The sequence below is a fragment of the Acanthopagrus latus genome, chromosome 6 (assembly GCF_904848185.1).
Source record: "Acanthopagrus latus isolate v.2019 chromosome 6, fAcaLat1.1, whole genome shotgun sequence".
In the NCBI taxonomy this organism is placed as follows: Eukaryota; Metazoa; Chordata; class Actinopteri; order Spariformes; family Sparidae; genus Acanthopagrus; species Acanthopagrus latus.
The window spans coordinates 27914349-27932584 of NC_051044.1; the positions used below are offsets into that span (position 1 = coordinate 27914349).

An 18236-nucleotide genomic window follows, 5' to 3' on the forward strand; every position below is an offset into this window, starting at 1 on the left:
TCAACCAATAGCATTGCACTAGTTACTTTGTATAGATGTGGTATTACAAACGCATTGTGGAGAATGAATTAATTGTCTTTGCTAGCATTGCTCACAAATGGTGTCATATTGGCAGCGTGGCTTTAAGAGAGCCCATTTGTTTGGAAAATCATCTAAATCTGTGCGTTGAGTATGTCTTGGTCTCATTGTTGGAAGCAGCAGGAAGGAGCGTGCGGAGAGATATCGATCAGCGTGACCAGATCACACCACGAGGCCCCCGCAGGCTCTAGATTAAAAGTAATTTCTCTTTATTAGAAACAACCTTTTGGTCATGGATACTCTGGTTACTTAATGAGAGAATGCACACCAGAGACAGCATACATTATTTGATGTTGTCATTTAATCTGATTGTTGTCGGTGTAGGGATGAATCCCGAGAGCAAGTGTGATTATTACGGTGTGATAATCGATTGTCTGCCGTCAGCGTGCGTGGTCCAGCGTGTCGGAAGGTGTGATTTCAAATGAATCAACCGGTTTAATGACTAGGATTAGAAATGTCACCACCAACATCACGTTTGATCGGGTGTGCAATATGTAATGCATATGCATCTCATATCTTGCAATCTACACTTGGGCTTCACTCTTGTCAGCCTTTCACGGTGACATTTTCATTATCAATCAATCTCACAATTCTTTTGCTTGATAAATCCTTTAAAAAAAAAAAAAAAAAAAAAATCTGTTTTATACACACAAACACCCATTACACAGCCCAGCCACCAGGACAAAACGGTGGCACTGATGTTCACATTTGTTCGTGACATTTGTATTATGCATGTCGTATCACATTCATAATAGGAGCTGGAGGGGATGGTCGTGGAGGTGACGCTGCTAAGCTACATGGTGTATTTGTGACAAATAAAGCTGGAAATTTAAGCTAAAACATGATCTTTTCCTTACCCTAACCAAGTAATTATTGTGCCTAAGCCTAACCAGGGCATAAGCACAGCCTGAAATTGAAAGTGGAAGCTCAAAAGTTGCACATAATGAATTGTTGTTTGCAGAAACCTACACAGTGAACATTTATTCCAGCGATTAGGTTACAGCATCACAGTTAACTTCAATTGTCTCGTGTTGTCCAACCAACAGTCCAAAACACAGAGCCGGTTCAACGAAACATAGTGTTTCTTTACGATATAAAGTTTAACTCCATTTGCTGTCTAAAAATATCTTGTCATGCCCCAAATAGCTGATGAACTTAAACCTCATCGATCAGTCTGCAATTCAGAAAATATGTTTTGACCCGTAGTGATCCAAAACTTGTTCCAGATGGTTTTATAGCCTGACTAGAATTTAATCCTGCAGAGACACCAATAACTCATACTGTAAGTAAAAATATCCCCCAAAATGGTAGGTGTTAGTTTCTGGTATTGGCTTTTTCAACCTTCCCCTCCTCGCATTAGTCTCGGCCAATATTGCAGTTAGTGATTCATCAACACTCTGGTAGTGCTGATGGAGATGAATGCTGTGTTTTTCTGCTCTCCGGCCCCGGCAGTCAGGTGAGATTCAGGCCCGGAGGTGCGGAGTGAAGACATGTAGCGGGGCTGCAGGAGTCCAGGTAAGCAGGACAGAGTGTTGACCTTCATTCTCTGATAAGGACTGACAGAAGCTTGATGGAAGCTGTGCAGCCAGAATCATGTTGAATTATTTCTGACATGGAGCTGCAAGAAATCGCAAAGCCCAGGGAGAAGCATTTGACTCCACAGTATTGGAATTAATGAAAGCACCTGACCATCAGCCGTCTCGAATGTGCATGGAAACAAACTATTGGCTTAGCTTCTTGATACAGAAGTTCTGCTTGTCAGAACTTGTCTGTTGAGTCCAGCGTGCCGCTAACTCAACCTGTGCTGGTGCAACATGTAAACGCTTTTGTTATTTGCTTTTCTCAGCAAAATCCTTACCTTTGGGTGATCTGCCTTTGTCTAATGCTCTCTGGCAGAAGGAGCCCCGGCTTATGAATAAATCAGAGCCCTCACTTTCCCTGCTTTGAAGGATAGCGAATGGAATTACCATGTACTGTACCATACTGATCTGGGAGCTACTTTCATCTTTTTTCTTTTTTTTTTTTGCACTCCCTTTTGCTAAAAATAGCCCGAGTGCAGCAGAGTGCTGTCTATACATTGCGTTGGTAAATGTACACGCAATTTCATAAATCATTTCGTTTCTGGTTGTTTTCCAAAACAAAAGTTTTTTCTGTTTTTTTTTCACAATCAATGATTCATAAAAACCCTGGCTGTGAACCTGCTGGTTATCAGGATTTTGCACATTCAACATTTTAATTGCTTATCTGTCACGTAATAAGGCCACGATCACTCAGTGGTCACCCCTGATTTAAGCCTAATCTTCTTATCCTTGCAATGTGTTTGTTTTTGGAAGCCAGCACATTATTTTTCCCTCAGATATTTCCCAAGAAATATATCATCTGTAAACAGGTTGACTTTTTTTTTGATGAATGTAACTGTAACAGCCTTTGTGGTTGTTGAGATATTTCGGCACCTCTGTACGAGTGCCAATATTCCAGATTTTCAGAGTAATGTCTAAGTCTGTCGCCGCAGTCCGGTGCGGGATTACCAAAGCAATATTGAAAGCAAACAAGTGCGCGCTCGCAAAATAATTTCAGGGGAAGAAGTCTTATCCGAAAGCCTAAATAAGGCACAGACACTCGGTATCAGCGCGAGCCACCAACGCGCCACAGTCAAGTTTGGAAATTTACAAACAGGCTTTTCAATCAGACTGTGAGGTGTGAAGGAAAGATGACTGAGGATAATACCTCAGAAAGCAGATGGGAGCTGGGCTTAGTTTCCTCCAACAAATCCTCTGTAGCCCCGGCGTCACTAACACATTAGCGCTGGGGCACGTTTTCACAAACAGACTCCGCTTCAAGTTGGGCAACACCTGCACAACACTGATAGAAAGTAATACAGGGCTGCTGTCACACAGACATGTTGCAAACTCTTAAATAGATTATATTCATGACGATGGGCGGGGGATCAGCTCATCGTCGAGAACGGGAACCCAGAAAATGATGTTTTTTTTGGCTGAAACGTGTACGGCACCGTACGTGCGTCCTCCCAAGTCTTCCAACAGGCTAAAGTGAGATTGCCAGTTGGTTAGCCAGATAAAACGCCAACTTGCATGGAGTATTCATCCCAACTGAGGACACAGCAGCTTTGTGCCTTCGAGCAATGTATGGATTTTACTACACTGCACGTAGGAGGCTTCTGACTGTGATGGGAGTGTATATTTTATCCCGTTCCTTCACATCATTTTCCTGCCAATATATGCTGCTAATAGTTACCCATGCAGAACGACGATTCTATGAACATTTTGCAGGAGCCGTTTGATTTCCCAGCAGCAGCTACGGGCAGTCGTTGGAAGTTTTTTTTTTCTTTTCTTCTTTAACTGTCATACAAACTGAGTTATACGGCTGCCACATGAAAAGGATGTCTATCGAAGCCATCCGCGGTGATATATGTAGCCGCGCTGTCGTTCACGAAGACGCCACATTGCAGTGATTCTTTTTCTTTTATGGATCACGTGTTATTGCAACATAAAGCTGGGATGAGAACAGTGTCAGCCAGGAGTGCCCTGTGATGGAGAGGTCTTACTAGAAATGACAGCTTGTGTTTGGCTCTTGGAAGCACAGGTGTTGCTTTCGTCGCTGCTCTACTCCGTGTTTCCCACAGCTGTCGTCGTATTCTTCCATCATAGTGCGCAGTTCACTGTTTGCTGATTTACGATCCAATTTTTGAGCAGCCTCTGTCTCAGTGGTTCTTTGATTTCAGACAGGTAAGACCGTTGACTGTTCGATTCTGGCTCTGGCAGATCTGGTCACCCACCTGTTAACAAGCTTGCTAATCAAGCTAAGGCCAGGTCTGTGTTTGATCTGTTTTAAAGTGTAAAAACCTTAAAACTATGCACATTGCGGTTTCCATATATGACACATATGACCTACTGACAAAACAACAGATGATCCCTGTAGGAAAACATGGAAATGAAGATGCCTCATCCAGTTGTGGGATCAGACAAGTGATGAAAACAAGTGTGATGTCTCATGTGACGTTAACTGAAAATAAACTGCATACCCTGAAGTTTGCTGAAGTGGAGCTTTTACAGCTGTGCTGCATGCGTCAGCGTCTCACCACAGAGTGTTGAACAGGACTGATGAGAAAAAATCTGACATGCTGGACAGTATGGAAGTGTAATCTGGGGCTCCATGATGTGTACAATTGCCCAGAAGCTAACTTTCAAGGCTATTGTGAAAAGGGCTCCTGTCCCGTCAGCCTTGGACTGCAGTGTGTTTTTGGAGAGTTTTTTTTTTTTTTAACACTTATTCCATAATCAGAAAGCATTGGTTGTTAGCCATCCACTGGCATTCCCATGTTGCCTTGGGTCGAGTCTGTCGACCAATCAGAGGCTGTGCTCCTGACTTGTTGGCACCGCGGGACTGTGTGTCGACGGTGTGGCAGCTCTGATCTCAGAAGCGCTGTGTTAAGCAGGAGTTGGAGGCAGCTTTTTGCGGAAGCGGTGTCTGCCTGTTTGTGTGTCTGGATGTGTAGTGATGTGTGGCGCTGGCATCTCTGCATGGCCTGCTTGACAGGGATGGTGTTTAAGTTGTCCCAACCATGTAATTGTTAGCCGTTAAAGCTGCTTTGAACGTCGCCGTTGTTTGCCCTAGCTTCCTGTTCCTGCGTTCAGTGATCCCCTCCCTCGCCTCTACGTCACTACATGAGCATGGTGTCAGGTGAGTGAATCCACTGTCAAGCTCTGCTGTCTCAGATAACAAGTTTTACTGGGGTTGCCGAATGTTAACCTTTTCCAAATCCAGTAAGGGGCAGGACAAAGCCGCTAATGTTAGCCGACACTCACAATTGGCTAGCTAGCGCACTGTAGGCAGTGGGCTACTTAGCCAGACATGCTAGCATTTGCAGCTAGCATTATGTTAAAACATACAACACTGTTTTATTCATTTACACCTTCTGCTGTCCTTGGCCTCTTTTCTCTGTACTGTACAAAATGCATATATTCCAATACACAGGTCTGGGCTGTAACTGTTAGCACCCTATCCAGCCTTCCTTCCTTTGCCTTGTCTTATTCACAGCAGCTAGAATATGTTGGTGGAAATTATTTTCCCCCCGGCGCCTCCATCCATCACACCTCGTCTTAAGTCGTATCTGATGTTGACGAACAATGTGAGCGCGTGTGATGTTTCATGAATCCATGGCCCCCTGACACTCGACTCACACGGCACAGCTATGTATATTTAATACACACACTTTTGTGGCCACTTTATTAGGTACAACTGTGCATTTTATTGTAATTCAATTCGACGGCCTGCCACAGACAGATTCGACCCTTAGGCAGACAATAAAGTTCAGTTTGTAGCTAAAATTGTTGGAAATGCGTATATTCAAGCTAATAAAGTGGCCACTGGGTTTATTTACAGTACATGTATTCCACGTTCAGCCTCTGCCTTGATGGGTGTAGTTGGTTCTGATCAAATTTGAACACTCTGAAGTGATTGTGATGTGTTTTGACAGTTTCCCCGTGTATGACTCGGAGTGGAAAACTATCTGTTAAATAAGAAAACTCGGGCTGGTGTGTGTGTGTGTGTGTGTGTGTGTGTGTGTGTGTGTGGTGCGGGCTGTGGGGGCTGCACGTGTGCATATTAGTGCTATTTTTACATCTAGGGTAATTCATATAACCTTTGTAATGCAATCTAATTTGTGATTTGGTAACATCACCTCGGCACTGAATGTAATGTCAGAACCCCACTCAGTGCAGCTCTGCACGTAGAATGTAATTGAGAGACAGCCCGTGGGAGTTTGATGGGAAGATTGTGAATCTCATTTATGATATCTAGATCTATTGTACAGCGAGCTTTTTTTCCACAAATGGCAGAGAAATATGCCTTTAAACTGCGGGAACGTGCTGCTTAGCGGGCAGAGAAAATCCCATGTACAATCTCTCTGTGCACATACTGCACCAGTCAGCTGTTTCTCCATCACACCTCTTTGAGCATGTATGTAACAGGACACGCGACGGTGGAAAAATGAATGAATGTGAGGAGCATAATGAGAGCTTCCTGGCTATTAAGCAGAATTTCCAACACCCCTCTCTTGTAATCTACAGAGTAGCATAAATGGTGAACCTTGGCAGCCCGCTGCATGATTAATGCACTGCACACTAAATGGATTTGCAATGAACCAATCGTGTGATGAGCTGCTTACACTCGCAATAAACTGGTAGCGCGACAGTAGCGCGGCTCCTACTGCTTTTTTTTTTTTTTTTCATGTCAGTATTTGCATGGCAAATAGCCACAGTAGGCCCATTCATGTGGATGCGTGTGACCGTAGTGAGTCATCCATCACAAACGCCGGCCTTGGTGTACGGCTGCTTTCAGACCGCGTGGCGCGCTCCTCCGTCTGTGGAGCAGGTCAGCTGGTCAAAGGCGTATTTGTCAGCTGTTGGGTGTCTGTCCCCGCCGCCTGGCCATGTTGATTTTGTCCCCTGTGGCTCCGTCAGTTATCTGGCCCTGTGACCTGCGCCGCTTCCCCCCTGACTTACCGAGGCGACCCACCCCCGTCCCTCGCAGCTCCTCAGCACGTCATATTTCCAAGACAAACTCGTATCCTTTTTCGCACTGTAAAATAGCTCCTGACATCTGTGATTATTCTAAACCTTTAAACTGTCTTTTTCTATTACACTTACTGGGTTGTGATAGATTAAGCTTTATCTTCACGGCCACATTGCACCTCCTTTTTCTTAGCGGCGGATTGTTTATGTTTGTGTCCGTCGGCAGAAAGCCTCGCCTGGCAGGAATTCATCAATGCGCTTTGTCCTAATATCGGGGCGGCAGAAGAAACGGGCTGCAAGGTCTAATGGATTAAGACCACGGCCATCCCTCAACCCCACCGCTGATTGTGCATTGTGATTTCATTACACGAAGGAATGTTCGCGCACTTGTGTCTCAGAGCAAAATTGTGTTAAACTGAAATGACCATTTCCTCTAAATAGAAAACATGTCCCGGAGATACGAGGGTGTTATTGTGTATCTACAGTGCTGATAAACCTTCGCCAACAAATATAGATCGTTTCAAGTGAATGAGCACCCGAGATGGAAAAAAAGTCATAATATTTCTTATAGGAACGCTGTTGCTGTACTCGACCTGCATGGCTGTGATTGGATTAGATGGGGGCTCCCGGTCAGGTGCTTGTGTCGGGGTCGGAGGCTGTGCCTGTGTGTCTGCGGTGAGTGAAGCCACTGCCCCGCGTTGCTCTGGCGGCAGAGGATGGATGGCCTCGGAGTACAAGGTCCAAGAGAAATGTGCCCACCGTGCCGCTGGGGAATAGGGAGGAGATGATTCATTTTCAGCATCACTTCACCCAGGATGATCTCATTACTTTGTGCGAGTGGACAGTCCCGGCGATGAGAACTTCGGCGGGTCCGCGGAGCCTCCGCCCTGAGAGGCGTGTCGCATGAGGCATTACACGCTCCTCCGCTGTTTGTGTATTGATTATAGAATATAATAGAATGATGGGAGGAGCAGAGATTTATTCATGGCGTCCTCACGGAGGATTCTGTTCGGGTGCATTGAGGCTCGTGTGACTAAAAACTGTAGATAATAGCTCCTGCTTCTGAATTGTGTGTTTTTTAAAACATTTTTTATCTGCCTTATGATTTTAAGCCTTTTGTTTCTGTTGAGATTGTTAATAACAAAGGTTCAGAAATACTGAATGCCGTTTACAATCTCCTTCGGATGCACAGAAAAACACTCGGTCCATGACACCTGTGCATGCTCAGGAATCTTAATTAGAACTGGCTCGCTATTCGTATTCAGCAGCCTTATTATTTATCACTTCCTCTGTTTACACGCTCAGTTAGCACATACTGTGTGTGCACAATACATTATCGCGCCCAACGAACGCATAGCCGAGGTGTACGAGGTGATCATCAGGTTGACCTCTCCCCTCGTCTCCTTTTAATTGTCATAATTCATAATTATCCCGATGGGTGATAACTTATGTTCTAATTATAGTATAAATAGAAGATTAAACAACAATCAGGGAAATCTGTACGCGAGCTCTAAGGGCTGTGCACACAAAGAACGAAGCTTATCATACCTCTGCGTGCACTAATTAAAATGAGGTATGACTTCATACCAGAGTGGTACAGCAGAGCGCCTCGTGTTTCAACAGCGTGCAGCTGGGTGGGAGCGCAGACTCTCACACCGCCTTGTTAAAGTGAAAAACAGAAAGATTAAACACGGATGTTATGGAGCATTTTAATGATTCATACCTTCTCTGTGGCCACAGTTAGGAAGAAAGAGGCTTGCTCACATTCACATGTTTAATTAGGATGTGAATGTGGGGTTTGAATTAGGGGGACCGGTGGTGGAAGAAGAAACTTTAATGAAGTGAAAGTTAAAGAAAAAAAAAAACTACTTACAGGAAAATGTCTGTATATTTAGTACAACAGTATAATAACCAGAAGTCATTTAAGTTATAAATGTGAAAGAAGTCATTATGCAGAGTCGTCATGATATTATTCATTTCAGCACTGCATTGTGGGCTGGCTGCGGCTCATGGGGTGGAGTAGGTCGTCCACTGCTCGGTCCGTTAGTTCAAGTTCTGGGGGAGGGGGGACCAGAAACTGTGTGCTCCCACTGAGTTTGGTCTGTTTTAGAAAGTTATAGTTATAGTGTGGTGCAGATGCTGAGAAGGGTTCAGTGTTTCTGCTGGAAACATTCCACCACCGCAAGCAAAATAAATTCATATAATTCATATCTGACATCAGTCAGCCGATCCACTGATTAAGTTACCTTTATCAAAGCTGCGGCTCCGAGCCCCTTTGTTGGAGGCAGAGAATGCAGGAAAATGCCTTAGTAACGTTGCACAACCTGCCTTTTGTTCCTCTTCTGTGGCACAACACACAGTTGGTCAGCAACTGTTCTGCTGCAAACTGAACCTGAATCTACACCCTGATTAAACTTCTCAAAGCAAGAACCTTTTTGTGAACATGGCAACGTGCCGGAAGCTCACACAGTGGGTGACTCACTTCCCTCAGTGAACCTGCATCATGCACATGTTACAAACCACCTACCTTAGAGGAGGCTGGTGAGTATATGCTTTATTACAGTATGACTGTAATACCTGACATTAGCATTTTGTACAATAATACCTCAAAGTGTGTGTGTGTGTGTGTCTGTGGGGGGGGGGGGGGCAAGTCTCATTGCCCCCCCCATTGCAACACTAGTATGTAAAGCACTTTCACTCAATAGACAAAAGACCTCTTATGTAAGTCCAAGTCTGTTAAATAGTATTCTTAATATTTAAGTAATAACCGTAATACAGCTTTGAGTTTCCTACCAGATTCCTAGTGTCTGGGGAGTCAGTGCAGTGGATTGGATGAGGCTCGATGAATGTACATACTTTCCATTTCTAGAATTCTTTTCCACTTGCGTCTACATATGACATACTCCGTCACAATACTGAGTATAGGTCACCTATGTTTTGGCAGCCAAACACAAAATGACTATAGTTACACACCTACAACCAAACACACATTTACTGGACTGGTAGATATTCACTTGGGGGTCTACAAAGCTCTAGTGAAACAACAAGGTTTTGTGCAGCCTTGGTAGACAGTTGGATCAGTTAAAATAGAACATGTGTTCCATCAGACCTGCAAGAGACAGACTAAAATCACACTTTAAAAATGCACTATGTAGACAAGCTGTTTCTGTTTTATAGGAGCCAGGGTTCCTTCCCTCTGGAACAATGATTTGAAGAGGCTTACAAAAAACAACATGTGTAGCTGGATATATATATATATGTATATATATATATATATATATATATATATATATATATGTATATATATATATATATATATATATATATATATAGTGTCAGTGTATGATGAGCTGGGAGTGAGACTCAAGAATAAACTTTTCTTACAAACACGGCCTTTAAATTGACATATTTGTAATTATTATTATTATTATTATTTTATTATTTCTGTGTGGCTGAAACGCACCTTGCTCTTGGCACCGTTTACCAGTATAGTGCTCTGCATCCATATGCTGCTACACACAGGGGGAGAGCTGACAGTCATCTACTGCAGCCTGCAGTATATATCATACACCAACTAGCTGATAAGTATCCCATTCAATCCCACATCAAAAGACTCGAAACATTCCCTTTTAAGCTGCCATGCTGTGTATTTTCTTATTCAACTAGATGTTAAATAGCTCAACATATTCCAGCAGTAATCACTGTTAGAGAGTGTTTGGTCAGTAACCCGTGTCTCTCCTCCCCCCTCTCATCTCTTTATAAAAGCAAGGAATCTCTGCCTGTCTGTCTGTGTGAGTGTGCCTCAAATATCTCTGCAGATCAGGATCAGACTGATCTGAGGGTTTCAGCATGGCTGCTGCGTGGTTCAAGGGTGTGCGACGTCGCATTTGTTTGGACTACAATGATACTGTTACTAAATTATGTCATAAATGCTTTACGAATTCCACTAGCATTGTCAACCATAGCCACCATAGCCACGAGCGCACCAGAGCCAATCACTGCAGAGTTCACTTCCACGACATACCTTCAGAAACAAGCGGATTTATACCTGCAGTGGCGCAAGCTGGACCGGGATTTTGCCAGCGGTTCGGTCCCATTCTGTGCATCTAAACTGACTGTTGTAGATTAATGAGACTAAACGAGTAACAGGGGAAGTTGTGGGAGGGACACCGGCGGTGATACAGACAGCGACAGAGATGGCGAGTTTTGAGAGTTGAGAGATTTGTGACATATAGCGTGTTTGGAGTGTATAGTTTTTTGTGTTGTGAGTCAAAAGAAGGAGGAGACTGCTGAATGTAGAACAGGCAGGAATGAGCTGAGGAGCCCTGAGCCTGAGGCACTGCCTGCATTTAAATGTAAATAGTTACATATAACTTTGTTAATTTCAAAAACTTATGCACAAATTTAGCAAACAACAATTTATATTTGCACTATAACTAATGCAGTTGGTTCATTAAACATATTTGTGGTTTTCACAGTAAAAAATTCCAACTTTTTCCTACTCTGATTTTTACGTTATTTTGTGATTTTAGGTCCACAGTGTTAATATAGTATGTCAAAATGAAAAAAAATGACTGTAGAGTCACACATGTGAGGTTGTGATGAAAATAATGACACCAAACAGGGCAAGGTAAATAGTTTTTAAGGTGAAATATAATGGTATAATCAAAAGTAGTCAAAAACAGCCAATTATATCCCTGATGTCCCACCCTTAAACACAACCTCATTTAGCCATCCATGAAAAAGCTACTTAACCTCCCACTTTTCTGTAGGAATACATGCTTCCTACGAGCAATGCACTAGTGCAGTAAGAGAGAAAATAAATATTCTGGTATCCCTGCTTACTTCATCCAATCAGGACAGAGAACTGGTACTTATACTGGCCATGGCACACCAATGAAAGCCACAGATTCCAGCACTTCCGGTGACAGTTTATACCACCCAACAGGCCAAGCAATGAAATAATGCTTGGAGAAAAGAAAGAGGCAAAGAGAGCTGCCTCGGAAAAAAAAAAAAGGAGTCGAGCAACTGTGGTGACGTGAACAGGGAGGGGATGGCTATCTGCCAAATGGACAGGAAGTTAGCTGAAACAACAGCAACACTTACAGCAGCAGTAAGTAGCGGTCGAAGGAGCCGCTGCAGAAAGACTTTAGCTCTGCTAATTTGGTCTTAATTAAGTTCTTCACAATAAATGTCCCTCATTATTTACTTATTTAATAATATTTATTATGAAGCAGCAGTTTGGGTTGTTTTTCCACCCGCAGTAACTTAACACGACTCCTGAAACAGCTGAAAGTGAACAAGACAGTAAAACACAGCAGATGTCTCAGTACAAACGGGGGACACGAGAGAGAGACTAAAGAGTTTCAGAAGCTACAAAAGCTCTGAGAGCTAAACACACAGAGACTTCCTCTCCGGTGCTCCTGCACAGACGTGAGTCTCACAACACGGGCTTGTTGGAAGAGGGAGCGGGGGGCTCTTCATAGGCTGACCGGGGTCACGAGACGTTGCTACAGTCCATTTGGAGGCGCGACACCGTTTCGCTTTCCAAAACTGCAAGTGGAAAAACCCCGTGGGTAACACGATTAAATGAAAATCCAGTTTACATCACATCACATTGGAAAGATTCAACTCTTTGTTTGACATGAATTTCCTGAGTAAGCGTGTTTGTTTGTAGTATTTTCAGTGGAATACATTATTTCAAACATCACGACTGTGGCAAACACGAACAAGATGCTCATTAGTTTTAGTTTTAACAATGAAATCCCAGAGTATTGATGGCAGCCTGCAGAGTGGTGACCTCTGCTGAACAGCTTCCTTTATCTACATCAAGACAGAAGATGTGTTTTGTCAGTCCGTGTTTGTATGTTTGTGGGCTGTGTTGTAGTGCAGAGCCTCTATAATGTTTTCTACAGCTCAACAGCCATGTTGTTCAGCCTTAATTGTGTTGAATTCCGATGCGGTGGTTACAAATGTGTCACTGAGAACTGGACTTAAATGATTCTCTGCCTACAATACATCACATCGATAGGCTGTTAGGTCATGATTCGCTGTTGCGTGGTGCTTTGGAATTGTCACCTTGTTTTCAGTGCATTTAGCAAACACATATTGACATATGATGTTGTTGCGTTGGTTCAAAGCTAGACGTGTTCTTGACCCATAAGTCTACGTAAATGTCTTGGGAAAAAAATGCATTCGGGAAAGAAAAGAGAAGTGTCTGCTGAATTCAGGTGTTGAGCTTATAGAAGTTATCGCTTGCATTTCTTCAGACACTCTTTTCCTATTAGATGTTAAACAGTTATTGCAACGTGAGTGGAGGCTCACACTGAATGCGGATGAAAAGTGACCTTGCAGCGTGGAGCAAGCCAGATGGTTAAGTGGAATAAACACGCAGGGCTGGGACATTGTTAGACCTTGACCACATGGTATTTCAGCACAGGAATAATGTACAGAAAGACAGTGTCTTCTGAAAACACAGACTCTTTTGTTGTGTATTCATGTACATCAGCAGTGACACAGCTATCCTTACGATAACGCAGAAGGAGAAAGCATGCAGACATGATAACAAATACAGTTTTTTGAATAATGAATGTGCACTGACGTTAATTATTTGCCATTCAGTGATTGCTGTGCATTTTGTGTGATTAGGCCAATTTGCTTGCATTGTGCCCAGTGTCGTTTACGTAGAGTAACAGAAGCAGAGACACAAAGTCTCAGTCAGCGGCTGTTTGCAGGTTGGATCAGTCCAGCAGCTGGACATTGTTGACTTTGTCAAGGTTGCCCTTAACGCGTGTATGGCTTCATAGGGATGTCACGCTCTCTGCTGACATCGCCTTTGATATCTTTAAAGTGACATGAACTAGAAGGTAAGACTCAGCAGCCACTGTGCTCAATCTGTTAAGGTAAGGCCGTCATCCCTTAAAGGAACACTGACATTTTCAAACCATATGTCCACATACTGGTCTTTCAATCAAGTGATTGCCAGCAAGTTTATCATCTGGTGTAAAGAATATATAAACGTTAATGCCAGGATGTATTCACACCTGAATAGTTTAGAGCACTTGGAGCGCATTGTAGTTGGAAAAAGGAAGCAAATTCCCACAAAGATTGGTTTGTTTGGGCATTTACAAACACAATAATGACACTCGGATGTGGGAGGAAAAAAGAGCGCTTAGATCACCAAGAAACGGTGGCCTTGGTCCACTACCAAGCGGACCAACCACAGGATTTTGTGTTGGTACATATTTGATTTCAGGACAATTTCAAAAGCTAACTGTTCAGGAAGTGATCTTAGAGTCATATATCCATTTGACAAATTAAGATATTTGAATAAAACAAAGTGTCTACGTGAACACTCCATTACTTTTTGTTGTTGTGTCATAGATGTGACAATAATCCTGCTTGCAGCTTGATATGACGATTTCAGTGCATTTAGTTTTGTTGTTCTTACCTCTGAATTTTGAGGAAATCTCTCTTCAAAATTCCTATGCTTCGTCTCATAATGCTATTTCAAATTGGAAATCTTCATCGCAGCTACAGGGTCTTGTGCTGGTTGGAAGGAGAATGAATGCAAATTTTTCAGTCCATTCTTCTTCTTCAAATTGCTGATTTTCACTGTCCTCTTTTAGCAGTGAACTTGGAACATGCTATTTTAGCGCAATCTATAGCTCCTACAGCTGGCAAAATGTGAATATGCGAACTGTTCCAAAAATTTGAGTGAAAGTTAAACATTGCGCTCACAGCAGTGAGTGACCCAGCTGTCTGTGTATCGTTGGCATGGAGACAAGAGACATGCCGACCCAACCACAACACATGGCGACGGAATCATAGTTCGGGGGCCACAAATAGGCGCCCGGCAGGCCGGATGCGGCCTATTGAGGACCACTGATCTATACATTTACGATCGCCATGAAACAGGTATCCAAGTCAGTGTGGGTACTTTCCCTGATCAAAATCTATCCAAAAGGGGCTTTGCTTGTATGCAACATCATGTATTTTGTCAGTTCATCATAGAACATTAAAAAGTTTGTGTAAGCACTCTCACGGTAATAAGCCAACAATGTCTTGTCTCTACCCAAAGGTTAAACTAATTGTTGTCATGGTTTAACATCTCAACTCATCACACTTGTTTATTTTGTGAGCTACACTGTATTGCCAAAAATATTCACTTACCCATCAAAATAATTGAAATAAGGTGTTCCAATCACTTCCATGGCCACAGGTGTATAAAAGGAAGCTCTTAGGCATGCAGACTGTTTCTACAAACCTTTGTCTAAGAATGGGTCGCTCTCAGGAGCTCAGTGAATTCCAGCGTGGTACTGTGATGGGAAGCCACCTGTGCAACGAGTCTGGTGGTGAAACATTTACAGAAGCAGTGATGTCACCAGAGTTTGAGAGCTAACCAGCCATCCATTCAACATGTGTGAACAGGAAACCAGACGAGTGCTAAAAGTGCAACATGTCACGTCTCATTATTTCCCTTGTTTCAAGACCAAATGAGGAGAAAGTACCGGTGTGCAAAAGTGGAAATGAAAGGCGAGCTTGTTTGATTAGCACCTCTCAGTGACAAGGCAATATCAAATATTTGAACCCTAATAAAGGATTTTTAACTGAGACCCAGTGATGTAGACTGGGGACACATTTATGACCATAAAGAGTTGGAGTTTGGGTTGAAGAAATTGTTTTTTAAGAAATTTGTGCAAAACGCACTTTAATATGTGGCACTTAGAGCTGTGAACTGTTTCATTCTGTTACCCGTTTCCACACCTAGAGTCGCAAAAAATCATAGTGTGCAGTTGTTTTAAGGACCGATGATCCATTTGTCTCAGCACTTTAAGATTATGGATGTTTGACTAAGCTTGAAAGTTAAAGGGACGAGAGCCCTGAAATAGTTAAAAATCGGCCCATGGAGACGGTGAAAACTGCTCATCACTCTGACAATCATGCATTTGCTCAGCTATGTGCTTAAAGTCGCTTTTTGTTTGTTGCAATATAGACTTAGAGACCGAGGACAACATATCTGGTTTCAGTTGACTGCATTCTCTACTCTGCTCTGCCACAATCCTCTTTATCCGACTGTCAGCGCCGACAGGGATTGTAATGTTCAAAGTTACTCGTCATAGCAGGTTATTTTTGTTTGTGCGCTCCATGCCCGTGCTGCACATGAAAATCTGAGCTTTGTCCAGGTGTGGAGTAAAATCACTCAGCGCGGGGCAAAGGCTCATCATACGAGAATCCCACGATGCAGAGCTTTTTTTTGCATATGGCTCGCACTGGCTGCGGGTCATGCTGTTTACAAATCCCTCTGTCATACCAGCTTGACCACATTAATACACCCTCACCTGAAGCTAATGCTGCGATTCAAGGTGGTGAGAGAGTCAAATTTTAATACAGAATGCAAGCGATGTGATTGCAGATGTCCAAAGGCCGGCTCATATTTGAATATGCACATATTGGACTGCGGAGCCAGATGGGATGAGGTGGGATAACATCAAATGAGAAAGTGGTGAACTGGCTTAGCTCTCCCGCAAACCTCGCTGCAATTTTCTGTGAGCTGCTGTCAGTTCAGCACACAGAAATTAAATGAGTCCGCCGAGCCTGACGTGAAGGCGAATCGGTACATTTGATCATCTCGCCATGTTTGCGGCGAGCCTCGCCTTCAGTGCAAATAACACGCTCCCTGGACAGACACAAACGCCTGCTGAAACATACGTACCGTGCCATAGTGTTTAAGCGCGGCCGCCTTTTCATTTTCCAGCATGACTCTGTTCCTTTTCACTGTGCATGATCACACCCTCTTGTATTAGATGTGGATGCTTTCTCCTCTGTGCTGTCAGAGATAATGTGACAAGCTCAATTCTAAGCAATTTTGAAAATGTTAAGGAGCAATCAGCCAAAACATAATTTGTTAAATTTGTTTCTGTCTGTGGTCAGTGCTCTGACGTATAATTATTTTTCCAGACATTATCAGACATTTATATATCCTGTTTACCAGACCTTCTTAGCATATCCAACTGCAGCCACAGGGGGCCAAAAACTACATTTCAATGTTATAAATGCCTATATTAATAATAACAACTCTGTATTACATACATGTTCATTTTCAACACATAACATTATTAGAACCCAATGAGTTCTGTTTGTAGTTAGCGCCATCTGACAAACTGTTCTAAAGCTGCGGTCAATTTGTATTGACAACAGTGGTGTTGCATGGTGCCAATTCACTCGAACCATTTTGATAACAGGCCAGTCAATAAAATAGTTTGCAATATCAACATGTATGTTTAATATGAATTTTTGGCAGTTTTAAGCTAACATGATTCTTATATTATACTTAAAATTTGTGGAAATACCTATTATTATTTTTTCCCAAATGATTTTTCCTAAGCCACTTTTTTGTTTGCATTACTGATTAGACCACAGTATTTATATCAGATTGTTGTGGCTCAAACGCAGATACAAGACTCCTTATTTCTTTGCCTCCTAGTTGCTAAAATTGCCATCTTTAGTGGTATTTTCAATTAGATTTTGATCGGCCACTGCAGTGTCATGTACAAATGGGCGTGGTTTGAAGAGTTTGCTGGGCTGCAGCTGGACCCTTCTCACGCCATCTGCTATGTGTCCTTTCGTGGGCGTTCTTGTTGATGTGACTTTTTTGTTCTAGTTTAGCTGCTAAGTATACTGACTAAGTACCCCACCGGGAAGTGGCATAATGAGAGTCATCTGTGCATCCATGTGAAATAGGTAGTGTTGTACGATTAGCGGCGTGACTGCTCATCAGTAATCCTTCAGTTAAAGGTGAATTAGGCGTGTTTGTTCAGTTCAAAATGGGAAGGAGGAAAGCTCTACGGAAACACCTGGACAACATGAAGTCAAGGTTTAAGCTGAAAGCTGAACTGTTGCTGTTTTCATTCAAAACAAATTAATTACAATCCAAACTTTAACGCTGTATATTGCTGGTGTGACAGAGCTCGAAAGGCTTTCTAGCTGCATTTTTCAGTCGTCTCAGGCGTGAGATCTCATTCTAGATGGATCTGCTTTGGCTACTGATGCTAACTTCTATGCTTAAAACAAGTCTAAATATCGGTGATATTGATAATGCAGGGATCAATCAATCCACTCCTGATTTTGAAAATACAGCTTTCTACACAGACTAACGGTTAGTGTCTTTACGTACTCAGTCACATCCGCAAATTTTTACATTGTTTTATTCAGTTCTACATGTACAACTATATTGTCTGTGTATAGGGCTCTGAGCACTGTCAAAATGCACGTGACCTTTAAAGCACTACTTTGTAGGCATTGACACCCAGCAATGACGTGCGTTAACTCCACATATGCCGCAAGTTTATCATTGTGGATCACTGCACATTCCAGATACTGTTTCCCCATTATAGCATATCAGGTGTGTGCTGTATATTCATGCATGGCAACTGAAATGACTGCATGTTGCACAACGGTTTGTGACTCTTTGCTACGTGACACGGCCGGTGTGTTGTGCTTAATTTTCCTCACGCTGGCAGTCTTTTTCTTTGATTTATGCCAAACAGAGCAGCCGTGATAAAGGCATCATTTCCTGTCCCCAGCAGTTTCTCCCCATGAAACTGCTATCAGATTCTGAATGTT

General features: G+C 42.8%; 1 protein-coding gene across 7 annotated transcripts in view; it reads left to right on the forward strand.

The window, feature by feature from the left end:
* The window catches only part of LOC119021875 (contactin-4), a 122230-nt gene that overhangs the window by 3156 nt on the left and 100838 nt on the right, over positions 1-18236 (forward strand). For 6 of the 7 annotated variants that reach the window (XM_037102449.1, XM_037102444.1, XM_037102446.1 and 3 more), the window contains exon 1: positions 4479-4779. The exons of the other annotated variant lie outside the window; for it this stretch is intronic. The gene's annotated coding sequence lies outside the window, so the exon portion shown is untranslated. Of the gene's footprint in view, positions 1-4478; positions 4780-18236 lie in introns of those variants that run through there. 7 annotated transcript variants of the gene reach the window in all.